General features: G+C 35.9%; 1 protein-coding gene across 1 annotated transcript in view; it reads left to right on the top strand.

Moving 5' to 3' along the window:
• The window catches only part of grik4 (glutamate receptor, ionotropic, kainate 4), a 413,635-nt gene that overhangs the window by 31,101 nt on the left and 370,478 nt on the right, over nucleotides 1-12,056 (top strand). Inside the window, exon 2 of the mRNA XM_038284024.1 lies at nucleotides 1,726-1,925. The gene's annotated coding sequence lies outside the window, so the exon portion shown is untranslated. The remainder of the gene's footprint in view (nucleotides 1-1,725; nucleotides 1,926-12,056) is intronic.

Genomic DNA, 12,056 nt, shown 5'->3' with positions numbered 1-12,056 from the left:
AATGATTGTGTGCAACCATTTAGCTCATATTGGCAGATGGTGGGAAATGGTGGCCTAGTGTTTAGGGCATAGGGCTTGGAATCCTGAGGTTGTGAGTTCAGAACATGTCCACCCCCACAGACTGCCACTCTGGCTTTCTGAGCAAGAGCCTTAACACCTGATTTCTTCCCGGGCCACTGCAAAGTGGCAGCTCACTGCTCCCCAAATGGGATGGGTTAAATGCAGAGAGTAAATTTCTCCATTGTGAGATCAATAGAGTTCAGTTTTAACTGAACTGACAATAGGAACAATCCTGCTTGCTATATCCTTATGGCAAGCACTATTTGGACAGCACTTATCACGCCGACTTCATTCACATTTCTGCTCTGCTTTATGCTGGTTGATATGTTTATATACTTAAAATAGTGGGAGTTCTTGGTTCTGATGCATTTAACTGGAGTTGAACAAGGTTAGAAATCACCAATACTGATATCTGACTGAGGGATTGGTGCATCTCTAGTTAGAAGCTATATGTAGTGGGTTCTTGAGTCCCAGCTGGGTGTTCTTTAAAGTGGGACTTTTTTTAAAACCATGACCTAAAGACGGACATAAAAAGAATGCTAGGCCTGAAACTTTTGATTACTCTGAACACAAGAGGCCCTTGATATCTGAGGAAATACATCTTTAAGCAAGAAGAAAGGGAGCCAACTTGCCTTCTGCTGTGTGCTGTTTTTGAGATTTAACATGATCCAAATTAACTATCTAATAATCTCATTAATGAATAATTTAGGATTCTATTTTTGAATCTTCATTTCTGAATGTTCCTTAATATTCTGTACAGCTATTTATTGAATCTACTTGATGCCTGATGAGTGCATTTGTGAAGATTTTTGAAACTTATGTAAATCTAAAGTCGTTTAGAAGATCAGTACTCGTATTTTGGCAGGCCAGATACTTGAATGATTCATAGATGTGAAGCGAGATTCAATCACTCTCTAATGTTTCAAGCTACCTAGGCAAGACATGTGTTACTCAAGATTCACACTCTAGGGGATCCTTTTATTAATTTAGTGTGAAGGTAAAGATAAGGAATATGTAGGTCAATCTCATGGGAGGACTTTAATTCTCTGCTGAGTAAGGGTGCCATTAAACTGCAATGACATGAGATTAATGTTCATCTTGTAACTGAGTTTTACTTTCTCATTGACTGTCGAAACTGTCTTGCAACACCAAGGCTGATGAGTTTTCAGAGGCTCTTTTTAAAGAAAGTACAGTACAGTAACCATATGAAAAATGTTGGATGTGCTGTTTAAACAGGAAGCCGATCTGGCTGAGTAAGGGACATGCTGTAAAAAACTCGGCCATCAGCGAATCAGCAGTGTGAACTTTAAAGTTGTGATTTATAGGGCAGATTACAAATTAGCTTTGTGGTGCTTAAATGAGAGTCCTCAAAATTTGTGATCAGGCTGCGGAAGAAGATCCAACAGAAGAGATTAACAGCCTGTGGCTATGAGGTTTCTGGAAACATACACTTCATTTTAAAATTGGTCATCAAAGTTGCTCTGTTGATTATTTACTGTTGTAACAATATTAATAAAAGGCTGAAAAAATGTTTGCATCAAAAATTTTGAATGAAGCCCTATTTCCAAATCTTTCAAAGTTAAAATCAGTTTTTCTTAAAAAAAAAAATACTTCTCTACTTTCCAGACATTGATTTCCTATCTCTTTCTTTCTCTCTTTTCACAGGGACCCTTTAAGCACCACCTCAGCTTGCAAACTGTGCTTCAGTGTGCATATACTGTACACACATCTCTGCAGGTGCTCGCGGCTCACACTATATGTGTATGTGAGATGACGAGAAGCTAAGTGACTACCACAACTGCCTAGATCAGACGGCCTTCTGTGCTGCAAGATGGATTAAAGCCCTGCACCTCAGGAGATCAAAGGTAGGAGTGGATGTTTTGTAATCAGCAGTCACTCACCTGTCCCATTCAATGGCTACATGAGACGAATGAAGTGAGGGAAAAAAATGAGGAATAACAATGAGTCTAAGGACGAGGTCTTCCTGCCATCTGTGGAGTTTAGATCTGGACATTGAAGCCTGTCAGCTCTCTGCGTACGTGAGAGGAAGTAAAGAAAGTTTTAAGAGTGTTAAAACTTCATAAAATTGCTGTCGAAGTAATATTATGGAGTTTTCAAATTTCCATCCTACATGTTTAGTGATTTAGATTGCAAAATGAGACCTGGTAAAGCTTAATATAACATGTTTACTTATTGAAAAAGGATTTTTCCTTAAAATGTTTTTTTTTTTACTTGCAATCTAAACCACTAAACATGCATTGCTTCGATGGCAATTTTATGAGGTTTTCAAATTTCCATCCTGCATATTTAGTGGTTTAGATTGCAACTTAAAACTTTTAAACTTTTAAGGAAAAACACTTTTTCAATAAGTAAACATGTTACATTAAGCTTTACCAGGTCTCATTTTGTAACAACATTTTTGTAACAACACTCTTTTGTGTTTAAGTATTTAGAAAAATCTGTATGAGTAAATGTGTTTGGAAGAACCAGCAGGAGCACAAGGACTTTCAATATGAACGGATTCATGGCTGGCAAAATTATGTACCTTTTTTATTTACTCTACAATTAGTATGAAATTATCTTTTATCCAGATTGGTGGGCTGCTGTCTTTAAGGCTATTTCAGACTATTTAGAAAATTCCTCATGTGACTGTTATTGCCTCAAGTTTGATTATTAAGCGAAATCCCTTGGTCATACTGGACTGGATTTATTTAAGGCTTTAAACAGTAGGCTGTAATAAGTGCTGTTTAGGATGCAACATGGCTCATTTAAAAGATTACTTTTCTAATTTGTTTTTTTTTATATATATATATATATTTTTTTTTTTTTATTTGCTTTTCTTTTTTTCCTGTTTTGGTACTCTGACCATTTAAAGGCCACATTGTAGGAAGTAGATTTATTTGGTTGCTAGGATTGGTATTTACCAAAATTATTGGTTTTATGTTGTCTTGCAAAAATATGTTTGCCAAAGTAATCTGCTAATTTTGCAAAATAGCCGAGTAATTTCCTCTTTATGTTTGAAGTTTAAACTATTTAAAGTCACTTTTATTGGTGGATTATGTAGGAAAATTGCTGCAATAGCTGCTGTTGTTCACCAGCTGTTCAAACGACAGTCACAGTCAAAGCAGTCCCCCCTATTCTAGCCTTAAACATCAGAATATAAAATACTTTTTTACAGCGACTGCACACTTAAGTGAAAGCATGACATTACCGCTGCTCCTGATATGAATTATTGATGACCCCTTACAGCAGGCAGACTGGAAAGTCATTCAGTTCTTTTTTGTCCTCTTAAAATATTGTTATTAAAGATAAACCAACATCTCCTAAAATTGTTGTCAGCAGGTCAGAGTTTCACAAAAACTCCAGATTAGAAATTAGCTTAAAATTTTCTTAAGAATCTTTGAATTAATAAAAGTGATAATCACAGACATTGTCAGCTACTTCTATTTTACAGATGCAGAATCCATACTGGATTTAGATTTATTTTGTGTTACAGGCATTTTTTTTAAACTTAAAATTCTGAAAATCCAGCAATTTATTGAAGCAAAAACAAAGCAGCTAATGTTACCTGTTGGGTAATTTCTGTCTCACACACATTTCAAAGCAATCTCATCCGCTATAGAAAGTTCACTTTGAATATTGCTCTTGTTGAGAATTTAGCTTTATAGTTTTACTGCTAAATTATGTATGGACTGGGAATACTAAGCAGATAAGATATAATTGTTGTCTGAATGAGTGGAAAGCATTGCACATTTTCCCCTGGAGATAATATCCGATTAGATAAAATACATGTTGTAAAAACTGAGGGATTCTGAGAAGTCTGTAAAATCTATTGACGATTCTAAAGTAAATATTTAAAAGGCCTTTATAATGCACCAAAGATCTGCACCTTTATATTCCTATAAATTGTATAGAATCTTGTAAAGCAGCATAACATAACAAAAATTTGTGTTGTTACTCAGTTTAGGATATTTTTACTATTAGTTCTTTGTAAGCAGTGTTTGTTCTTCCTAAGTAAGTCCCTTCTTCTCTAATCCTAAAAATCATAGCTGCACACTCCCTACCTGCCACACTTTGTGTGCGCACCTTGATAGCCAACTTATCAGCCCAAGTATGTATAATGGTCTCCTTGCTCTTAGCTGGAAGTCTTGTTTGTCAACTCCCTATAAACTGATGTGCTCAAAAGAAATGTTCAAGTTGTTTGCAGAGTTCCTAGCTATCATGTTCCCCACACCTTCTCCCTCTTTAATGCTACCCTGGGCAGTTGCCGACATGCCACATTAACTTACAACCTGAAAACTTGCATGGATCTGGATTAGGTCAGAGGAGTAAAAGACTCCCGTGAAATGCTAATGTTCTCTATCTTCAGACTTGCGTCACTGCCATTAAAAATAGTTTAAGGCTCAACTATGTGACTGTAGCAGCATTTCAAAACAGCTTATCATATTTTGGCTAAAGTGTTTTCTGTCTGCCACAGGAAAGTGTCTTTGTGCAAGAGCTGAATTTGGGAGAAAAATATCAACAGTTGGGATCATTACTTGTGAACTTGAGGATCCACCCCTGAATTACAACCACTTTTCTAGTTCTATAAACAATTCCCATAAACCATTTGCTAAAGTGGGCTGGAGGAAGAATCAAGCCAAGAAAAGCCTACACATTCCCATTTGTTTCAGTAATTAGTTGCTGTATTAACCGAGCAATTATAAATAAAAGTCTTAGAATAATTCCGAGTAAGATCACTGAAAGTAATTAAAAGTAATTTTAGCCAATTTGAAGAATATCATGATCTCCAGTACTCCCAAGAGAATATTCCCTGAAATATTAAACTGAACTTTCCACAGAAGAAAAATATATATTTTTAATGTTAAAACATTAAACCACAACAGCTATTTGTTGAGCTATAATTCCAAACTGTCTTTGTAAAAAGGGAACATTTTCTTTTGGCTTCCTGTTTCTTATCTTTCCCTGTAAAAAAGGTGCCGATAAGCCCACATTTTCTTTTTTGCCTCAAACTTTACAAACTTAGCAGATGAAACAGTTTTTAGCTACCTTGTGCTTTTTCCATTGCAGTTTTAAAACATTGTCTAATTTGTACATCTCAAAATTTTAAGATTGAAATACTGTACCCTAAACGTTTTCTTCTTTGTAACCAGCTTTCCCTGAACCTATTTTATTAATATCACCATCCATTCCTGCAAATTTAGTTTTTGCCTTTTTCCCAGAGGAAGATTTCCACAACTAAGCTACAATTTCCAGCGGTTTAACTATAACCAAGAATTTTCCCACACTGCCTATGTAACATCTGTAAAGTCACTGCAAAAGCTTATTTTGAGTTCTGGTCTTGTGCATTCGAAGGGTTCTTGTACAGGACAGGTAAATGGGAGGCCTGATCTTTTCCTTTTTGTATAGGCTGATTTTTGTAGGCAATGCCACTCCCTCCATTTGCTATCCATTGTTAATATGTGATTTGATTTGTAAATATCTTTTGCTTTTGTATTTAAAGTTAGACTTGTCTAGCATTTGTTACCTTTGTGTAATTTTTATCATGTTGATGGAAAAAGCAATATTGGCTTCAGTAATTGACTAAAGAATATCAAAAGCACCTATCTGGGAAGCGTTACACTGAACTCATAATAAACTGTATCAGCATTGGCCTTAAAGAAAATGTATTGGTCAATCTCTTCTCTGACCAACAGTATTTTGAGATTATATATTTAAACAAGACATGATTACAGTGTTACAACACTGGCAGTTGTTACAAACTAAAAATCTAGTAACAATTAATGTTTTTGTTGGTTTTATTATTTTTTTTAATCCATGCCTCAAAATAAAAATGCTTTAAAACAGTGCAACATGATGAGTTCAAAAGCATACAATACTATTTTTTTTTTTAATAAGGGATCTGTTCCCAGAGATAATGAATGTATTTGATTTAAAATCTACTATAGCTTCAGTTCAAATAGAAATATCCACTTATTTTCAAGAGTTGGGAAACTCGAGCATACCAAAAGCTATTTGAAATGCAAAAAAATATAAATGCTAGCAACAATAATTTGAGACTAAATAGTGAGGGCAAATTAAGAGAAGTCCATCAAATAAAAATGGGAACTAAATGAGTTTTAAATGGTATAATATACATTGGAATGCTGGGAAAAGTCAGCTTCATGAAGGCATATCGAAGCCTCCATTTTCAAGGGTTTAACATGACCTTTAACATAACATTATAATCTGTTTTTACCAGGATAAATGAAATAAGAGGATAGAATTTTAAAGGATTGCCACAAAAAATATCACAGTTTTCAAAAAAGTATTTTTCACTCATGTTAAACAGGATGCAAGGCTGCACACAGCCGTTTTCAGTGTGTAGTTAGGGTCTAACATTTCTTTTTTTCTTAATTTCCACTGATTATGAACTTCCCCCCTTTGTTTTTTAATGAATACATAACCAGCATCAGCGTCGAGTTCAAATGCCTGCAGCACTATAGGCTCACACACCAACAGGGAATTCCTGTGTGACTCCCTGTAGAGCAACCACTGTATAACTGAGTCTAAAGTCCGTAGTCTATGGGGCTTTTCAAAACAGCAATTTAATGTCTTTCTTCAGAGACATAATAAACGTGCATGCTGTAGTGTAAGGTGTATACCGCAGTCAGCAGAAAAAAAAAATCACCTGGCAATCTCGAATAGCCTGAAGTGTAACTCTTTATGGTACAAGCCAACTGTGCAAAAACAGGCAACAATTTCAACAAACAATGGCTTTCTGTTCTCCCTTTACATCTGGGATACCTCTGCGTCCTGTATATTGTTATTTTATTGCTGAGGAAATGAGCCCCAGGAAACCTAATGAAATACATATATTCTTTTCCATTTGTTTCCTACAAGACAAAAACAAAGATTAATCTTTATCGCAAGTAACTCTTTCAGGACAGTAATGGAGTGCCTGAGAGTGCCTTATCTGTATGAACAGTTTTCCAGTCTTTACAAACCTTTGTTAAAAAAAAAAAGAAACTTTCTGGTAATTTGGGGAAAAAATAAACTTCCTCACCACATTATGTCAACAGCACAAGGTGATGAAACATCACACAGAGAAAAGTTTAGCTGAAATGATGTGAACAACTTTCATGTGTTGCGGTAACAGTACAGCCAAATTTATATTCACACATGGGGCAAAAACTACGGTACTCATATTTTTAAAGTCACTGTGCTATCCCCAAAGGCTATTCCTTAGACGGCTTCACTTTCTTGTGAATACAAATGCTAGAACACACACTAGGCTTTAGAGACGTAGAGTTTCTCCGAGGCATCAGCACCATGTGAAATCTACTACTGACAGAATTTAACTTTTTGCTGACTTTGGCTCAGGCAAAGTGATCTAAAGAGTCAGTTTTAATGCCCACGCATGCATTTTTGCATACGATTTTAGTGTCTAGAATCACCATGTTGCAGATTATTGCCTCTCAGTGTGGATCACCTTGAAATATCTTAGTTCCCTCTCTGTAAATCCACCTGCTGGGATTTATTCGAAAAAAAAAAAAAGTAATTGTTTCCCTTCCTTGTTGTCTCTGCAGATTTTTTTTTTATGGCCAACAAAACCCATACAAAAATATGGCTTATGCTCTATGTATTTTCTGAATAAGTTGCATACCTATGTGAAAGCCCTTTGGGAAACTCCTCCAACTCCCATTGTGACACAGCACACAGTGAACACTGCAAACCATGAAATTGCATTTATGCCTCACCCGTACAAGGGGGCAGCCCTCAATGGCGCCCCAAGGGAGCAGTGTGGCGGGACGGTACCATGCTCAGGCTACCTCAGTCATGGAGGAGGATGGGGGAGAGCGCTGGTTAATTACTCCCCCCACCAACCTGGCGGGTCAGGAGTCGAACCGGTAACCTTTGGGATCCAAGTCTGACACCCTAACCGCTCACCCACGACTGCCCATACCATGCCCATACCTATGTGTGTGTGTTTATAGATTTATGAATAAGAATTTACCTAATGAACTTTATTTCTCCATCAGCCTCCTTTTGATCCCACCGGTTCACTGGTCTTTTTCCTCTTTTCTTCTCCAATGCTCCTGAAAAGCAGAGATAAGGCCCAGTGATGTTTGTCTGCTCCCTGGCAGATTACTGAGTCAGACAGGTACAAGCATTTGGCAGACGGTAATAATATTTTTGAGTCCAATGCAAAATTTCATTGGAATGCTTAGGAATTCCATTCCAGCCTTTAAACCATCTTGGCTTGTTTGTGTGTTTTTTTTTTTTTTTTTTTTTAATTATTAGGGATGTAATCTTGAAAAATCATCAAACACAAAGAAGTCTTTTTATTTCACAAAATAATAAGTAAACTGTGATTTTTATTAACTGTTTTCATTGCATAATTACACTCTCTGGGCCTATAGTTTGTTCCTCATATGAAAGATGCAAGTAATTGAGTTTGTTTATTTGTGTATATAAATATATTTATTATGTTTGACCAGAATCCAGCAGATTTGCTGACAGGAAAGCTTTGATCCACAATAAACAACAAAAGAGAGAGCAGAGTTTAGGAAAAAATACCACTAAAAAGAGATCTGAAATTGTGTTTATGGGAGGTTTAGACTTGATGCCAGTTGTATCTGCAGAAAAATGTTATCTTTAAGAAAAAGTATGAAGGTCTTCCGCTGAGAGTTAGACTTGAGGGGAGAACTGTTGAAAGAGATAAGGTGTTAAAAAATGGATGTGCAGCAATAGAGAGTGACTTGGAAGATAGTCAAATTGTTGTAGTTCTTCAATTTTTCTTGTGTGGTCGCCCAGCTTTAGACTCAGTTTGAGCTGTTTAAAGCTCTTTTTGATGTATCTCTTAGGCAAACATCCCTGTTTGTACCCTCGGTTTTTGTTTGAGTAACTTGAGTTTGATCAGAACTGTTTAAATAACAGTTTCAATATGTATTGAGTCAATTGTGATATTATTATGTGTGGCAGAACAGAAAAAAATCATTCACCATTCAGTAGACAGGTCCTGGTGAATGCCTGATAACTACTGGAAAATTTGATCTGAGAAAAAGACTGATGTATAAGCATGGGTAGGGGACAATGGTAACAAAGATGTTTTTAGTTTTTTCTAACCCTAAAAGTTTTCTAAAGATAAATGCAAAACAGTTACAAAGGCTGAGAAAAATGAAATCCAATAAATAACTTATCTGTAGCCCAGACTAAATTAAAGAAGAACTCAGATTTAGGGCAATAAAGGTAGAGTTGGGGGATTAAAAAAAATACTGAGCCTAAATTTAGCACATTTACAATGTTCATTGTATGGCACTGTTGGAATATAGATCCCTTGTTGAATGATCAAAAGTTCCTTTCGTTCTAAACGGCTTTAAACACAACTGAATATTATATGGCTAAGGACCAGGGTGCCTTCAGGGCTTTCAGCTTGAAATCAGAGGCCGCATCTGGCCAGGTGATTTTCAGTCTGAAATACAACAGGCTTATAGAGCTTTGGGTCATGTAGTACATTGCTCTATCTCTTGCTTTCAGAAAAAAATGAATAAAAAAAAAAGTCAAGGAAATAGCATCAAAATGCTTTAGTTTAACAGAGTTTAACAATATTTGATTTCTTTATCTTGATAGAAAAAATATTTGATTTTATCCTTCCATTGGTCTGGATAAATCAGAGTTAAATTAATCCTAAATCACATTTTCAAAGTGTTCAGTTCATGTTAAGGTATAAAACAGCAACATATTTTGAACGTTTTTTTTCCTTTTTACTCAGTACATTGACGGACAGATATTTACCATGTGCTTGTCTAAATTAAACAACAGCTTAATTTTCAATGTTGTGCAACTAAATATCTTAAGAGTGTGGCATGCATTTGTTTTTGGTCCCTTCTCAAATGTGCTTTAGATAAGATCTAGTGCACTTGTACCACTGTTGGTTTAGCTGTCAACAGAAATATGACTGCTTTTCCCTACATACAGTATGCAATCATACAACACCTTTTACTCTTCTCACCTAGGAAAGAAAATATTCCATTATAGTTGCAAAGTCGAGAACTATGTCTGTCCTCTGAATTCAACAAATCCCTCTCCTTGATGAATTGACCTGCTCTCTAACCACTAGGCCATCAAGAATAAAGAAATAATATAGCAAGGAGAATTGAGTGGAACATCCAACATCCATAAATGTCCTTATTGTGGAACACAGTAAAGAAATGTATGTCTTCAAATTTAGTGGAAATAACATTTTATCCAAAAGATCATGTCTCTAAAACCTGTAAGATATAAGGCCTGAACTTCAAAATGTTGGTCTTTAAACAAGTGCAAAAAAGAAAAACAGATCTTCAAAGAAGGCACAAAATAATTTATGTATGCTATTCAGTAGGCTGCACATCCAACCCTTTTGTTTTTTGCATGTGTCCCTTTATTAATGTGAAGATAACACTAATGACCAAACTGCACATTTATTGGTGGTGGTTATGCAAATTTTAATATTTGCTACATGAATCTGATGTTAAATGCATATTTTTTAGCACGTTTGAAAGTCAGGTGCAAACTCACACTCATAGATTTTTGTGGTCATTGCATTGGTAAGATGTTTGAAAATGGGGTGATCCTCTATGCACATGTAAATATATTTGGTCCATCAAAAATAGCAACAGAATAATCAGAGAAATCTTCTACATAAGCTGGCAGAAAGTAATGCAGCAGGGTGGTGGGCAATATTTATTCAATTAATCCCTAAAGGTAAAAACAAACAAAATAACTGAACTTAATGATAATGGCACATTAAAAAAAGACAAAATAAAACATTAACAGCCACCAGAGAAGAGCCATCAGAGAGCCAAAGGGACATTGGAGGGCAGTCTAAAAGCGTGCTTCTCTTATTTTTGGCAAGATGGATCTTTTATTGCTCTCAATGTTCTTTGCCAGGCTCAAAAGAAATCAGTTTTTTTTTAATATAATTATTTTGGGCCTGTCTTTCTAAACTACCCTTTCTATTTGACAACTTCCCATTACAAAGCAAACCTGCAGTTAATCTTTCCCCATTGGTACAGAAAGCAAATGATTCGATCCATTATTCTTTGAATCAGCAATCATTCGTTTTTCCCTTTGAGATCCATGGCCTGAGCCTCACCTGCTGGTTTGTTTACTAAAGCCACCTGCCTGGCACTGTGCCGCGCTGAAACGTGTGTGGTGTTGCAGGCCATGACGCAAATCTTCGTTGACGGAGATGTTTACATTTATTGTTTAAATTTGTTTATTATACAAATTTTTACAGCATTTGAAACATAATGAATGTTTGTTTGATGTCCTGAACACCATATTAAGACAAACCCCCCCCCCCCCCCCCCCCCCCCCCCCCCCCGAAAAATAAATCTCTTTTAAAAAGATCTAGGGAGCCCAAAAGGGGGACATTAAAGAGCTTAATGCTCCTCTGGAGCCGCGGGTTGCCGACCCCTGCCCTAGTGGAATTTAAGTATTTTAAAGGATTCAGAAGTGGATGTGTCCCCGCTAAGATCCCAACAATACTGGGCAGTCAAATTTGGACATCATTGAAGCTTCCAAAACCTTCAAGATTAGAGCAAGACTACTTACAGAAAAATACCTTGTCTGAGGTGTGACACTATAATACTATATTGTTATGTAAAAACAAGTCTGAAATCTATATTGCATTGCAGCTTTTTTGATAATTAATACACTTGCAGAAGCAGATGAGCAAATGAATCCAAACTGGTTAAGCTTCAGTGTTAAATTTCATGATTTATAAAAAAACAAACAGGTGTGTTTTTATTTAACCTTTAAGTTGATAGCAGTTTCTATTCATTATTCTATTGTTAGCTAATGCATTAATAAAACAATATATAACAAAATTATGTAATCCAGAAAAGCCAGGTTATTTAAAGTAAAATCAGGCTTTTCCCTTTTTGTTCTACCTGTAGTAAAGACTCATCCCCTTTATTTACGACAGATTATCTGTAATGTTGCACAATACACTCAGTTCAAGTTTGGAACCA

The sequence above is a fragment of the Cyprinodon tularosa genome, unplaced genomic scaffold (assembly GCF_016077235.1).
Source record: "Cyprinodon tularosa strain WSP-4 unplaced genomic scaffold, ASM1607723v1 ctg198, whole genome shotgun sequence".
In the NCBI taxonomy this organism is placed as follows: domain Eukaryota; kingdom Metazoa; phylum Chordata; class Actinopteri; order Cyprinodontiformes; family Cyprinodontidae; genus Cyprinodon; species Cyprinodon tularosa.
This window is presented reverse-complemented; position numbering and strand designations above follow the sequence as displayed.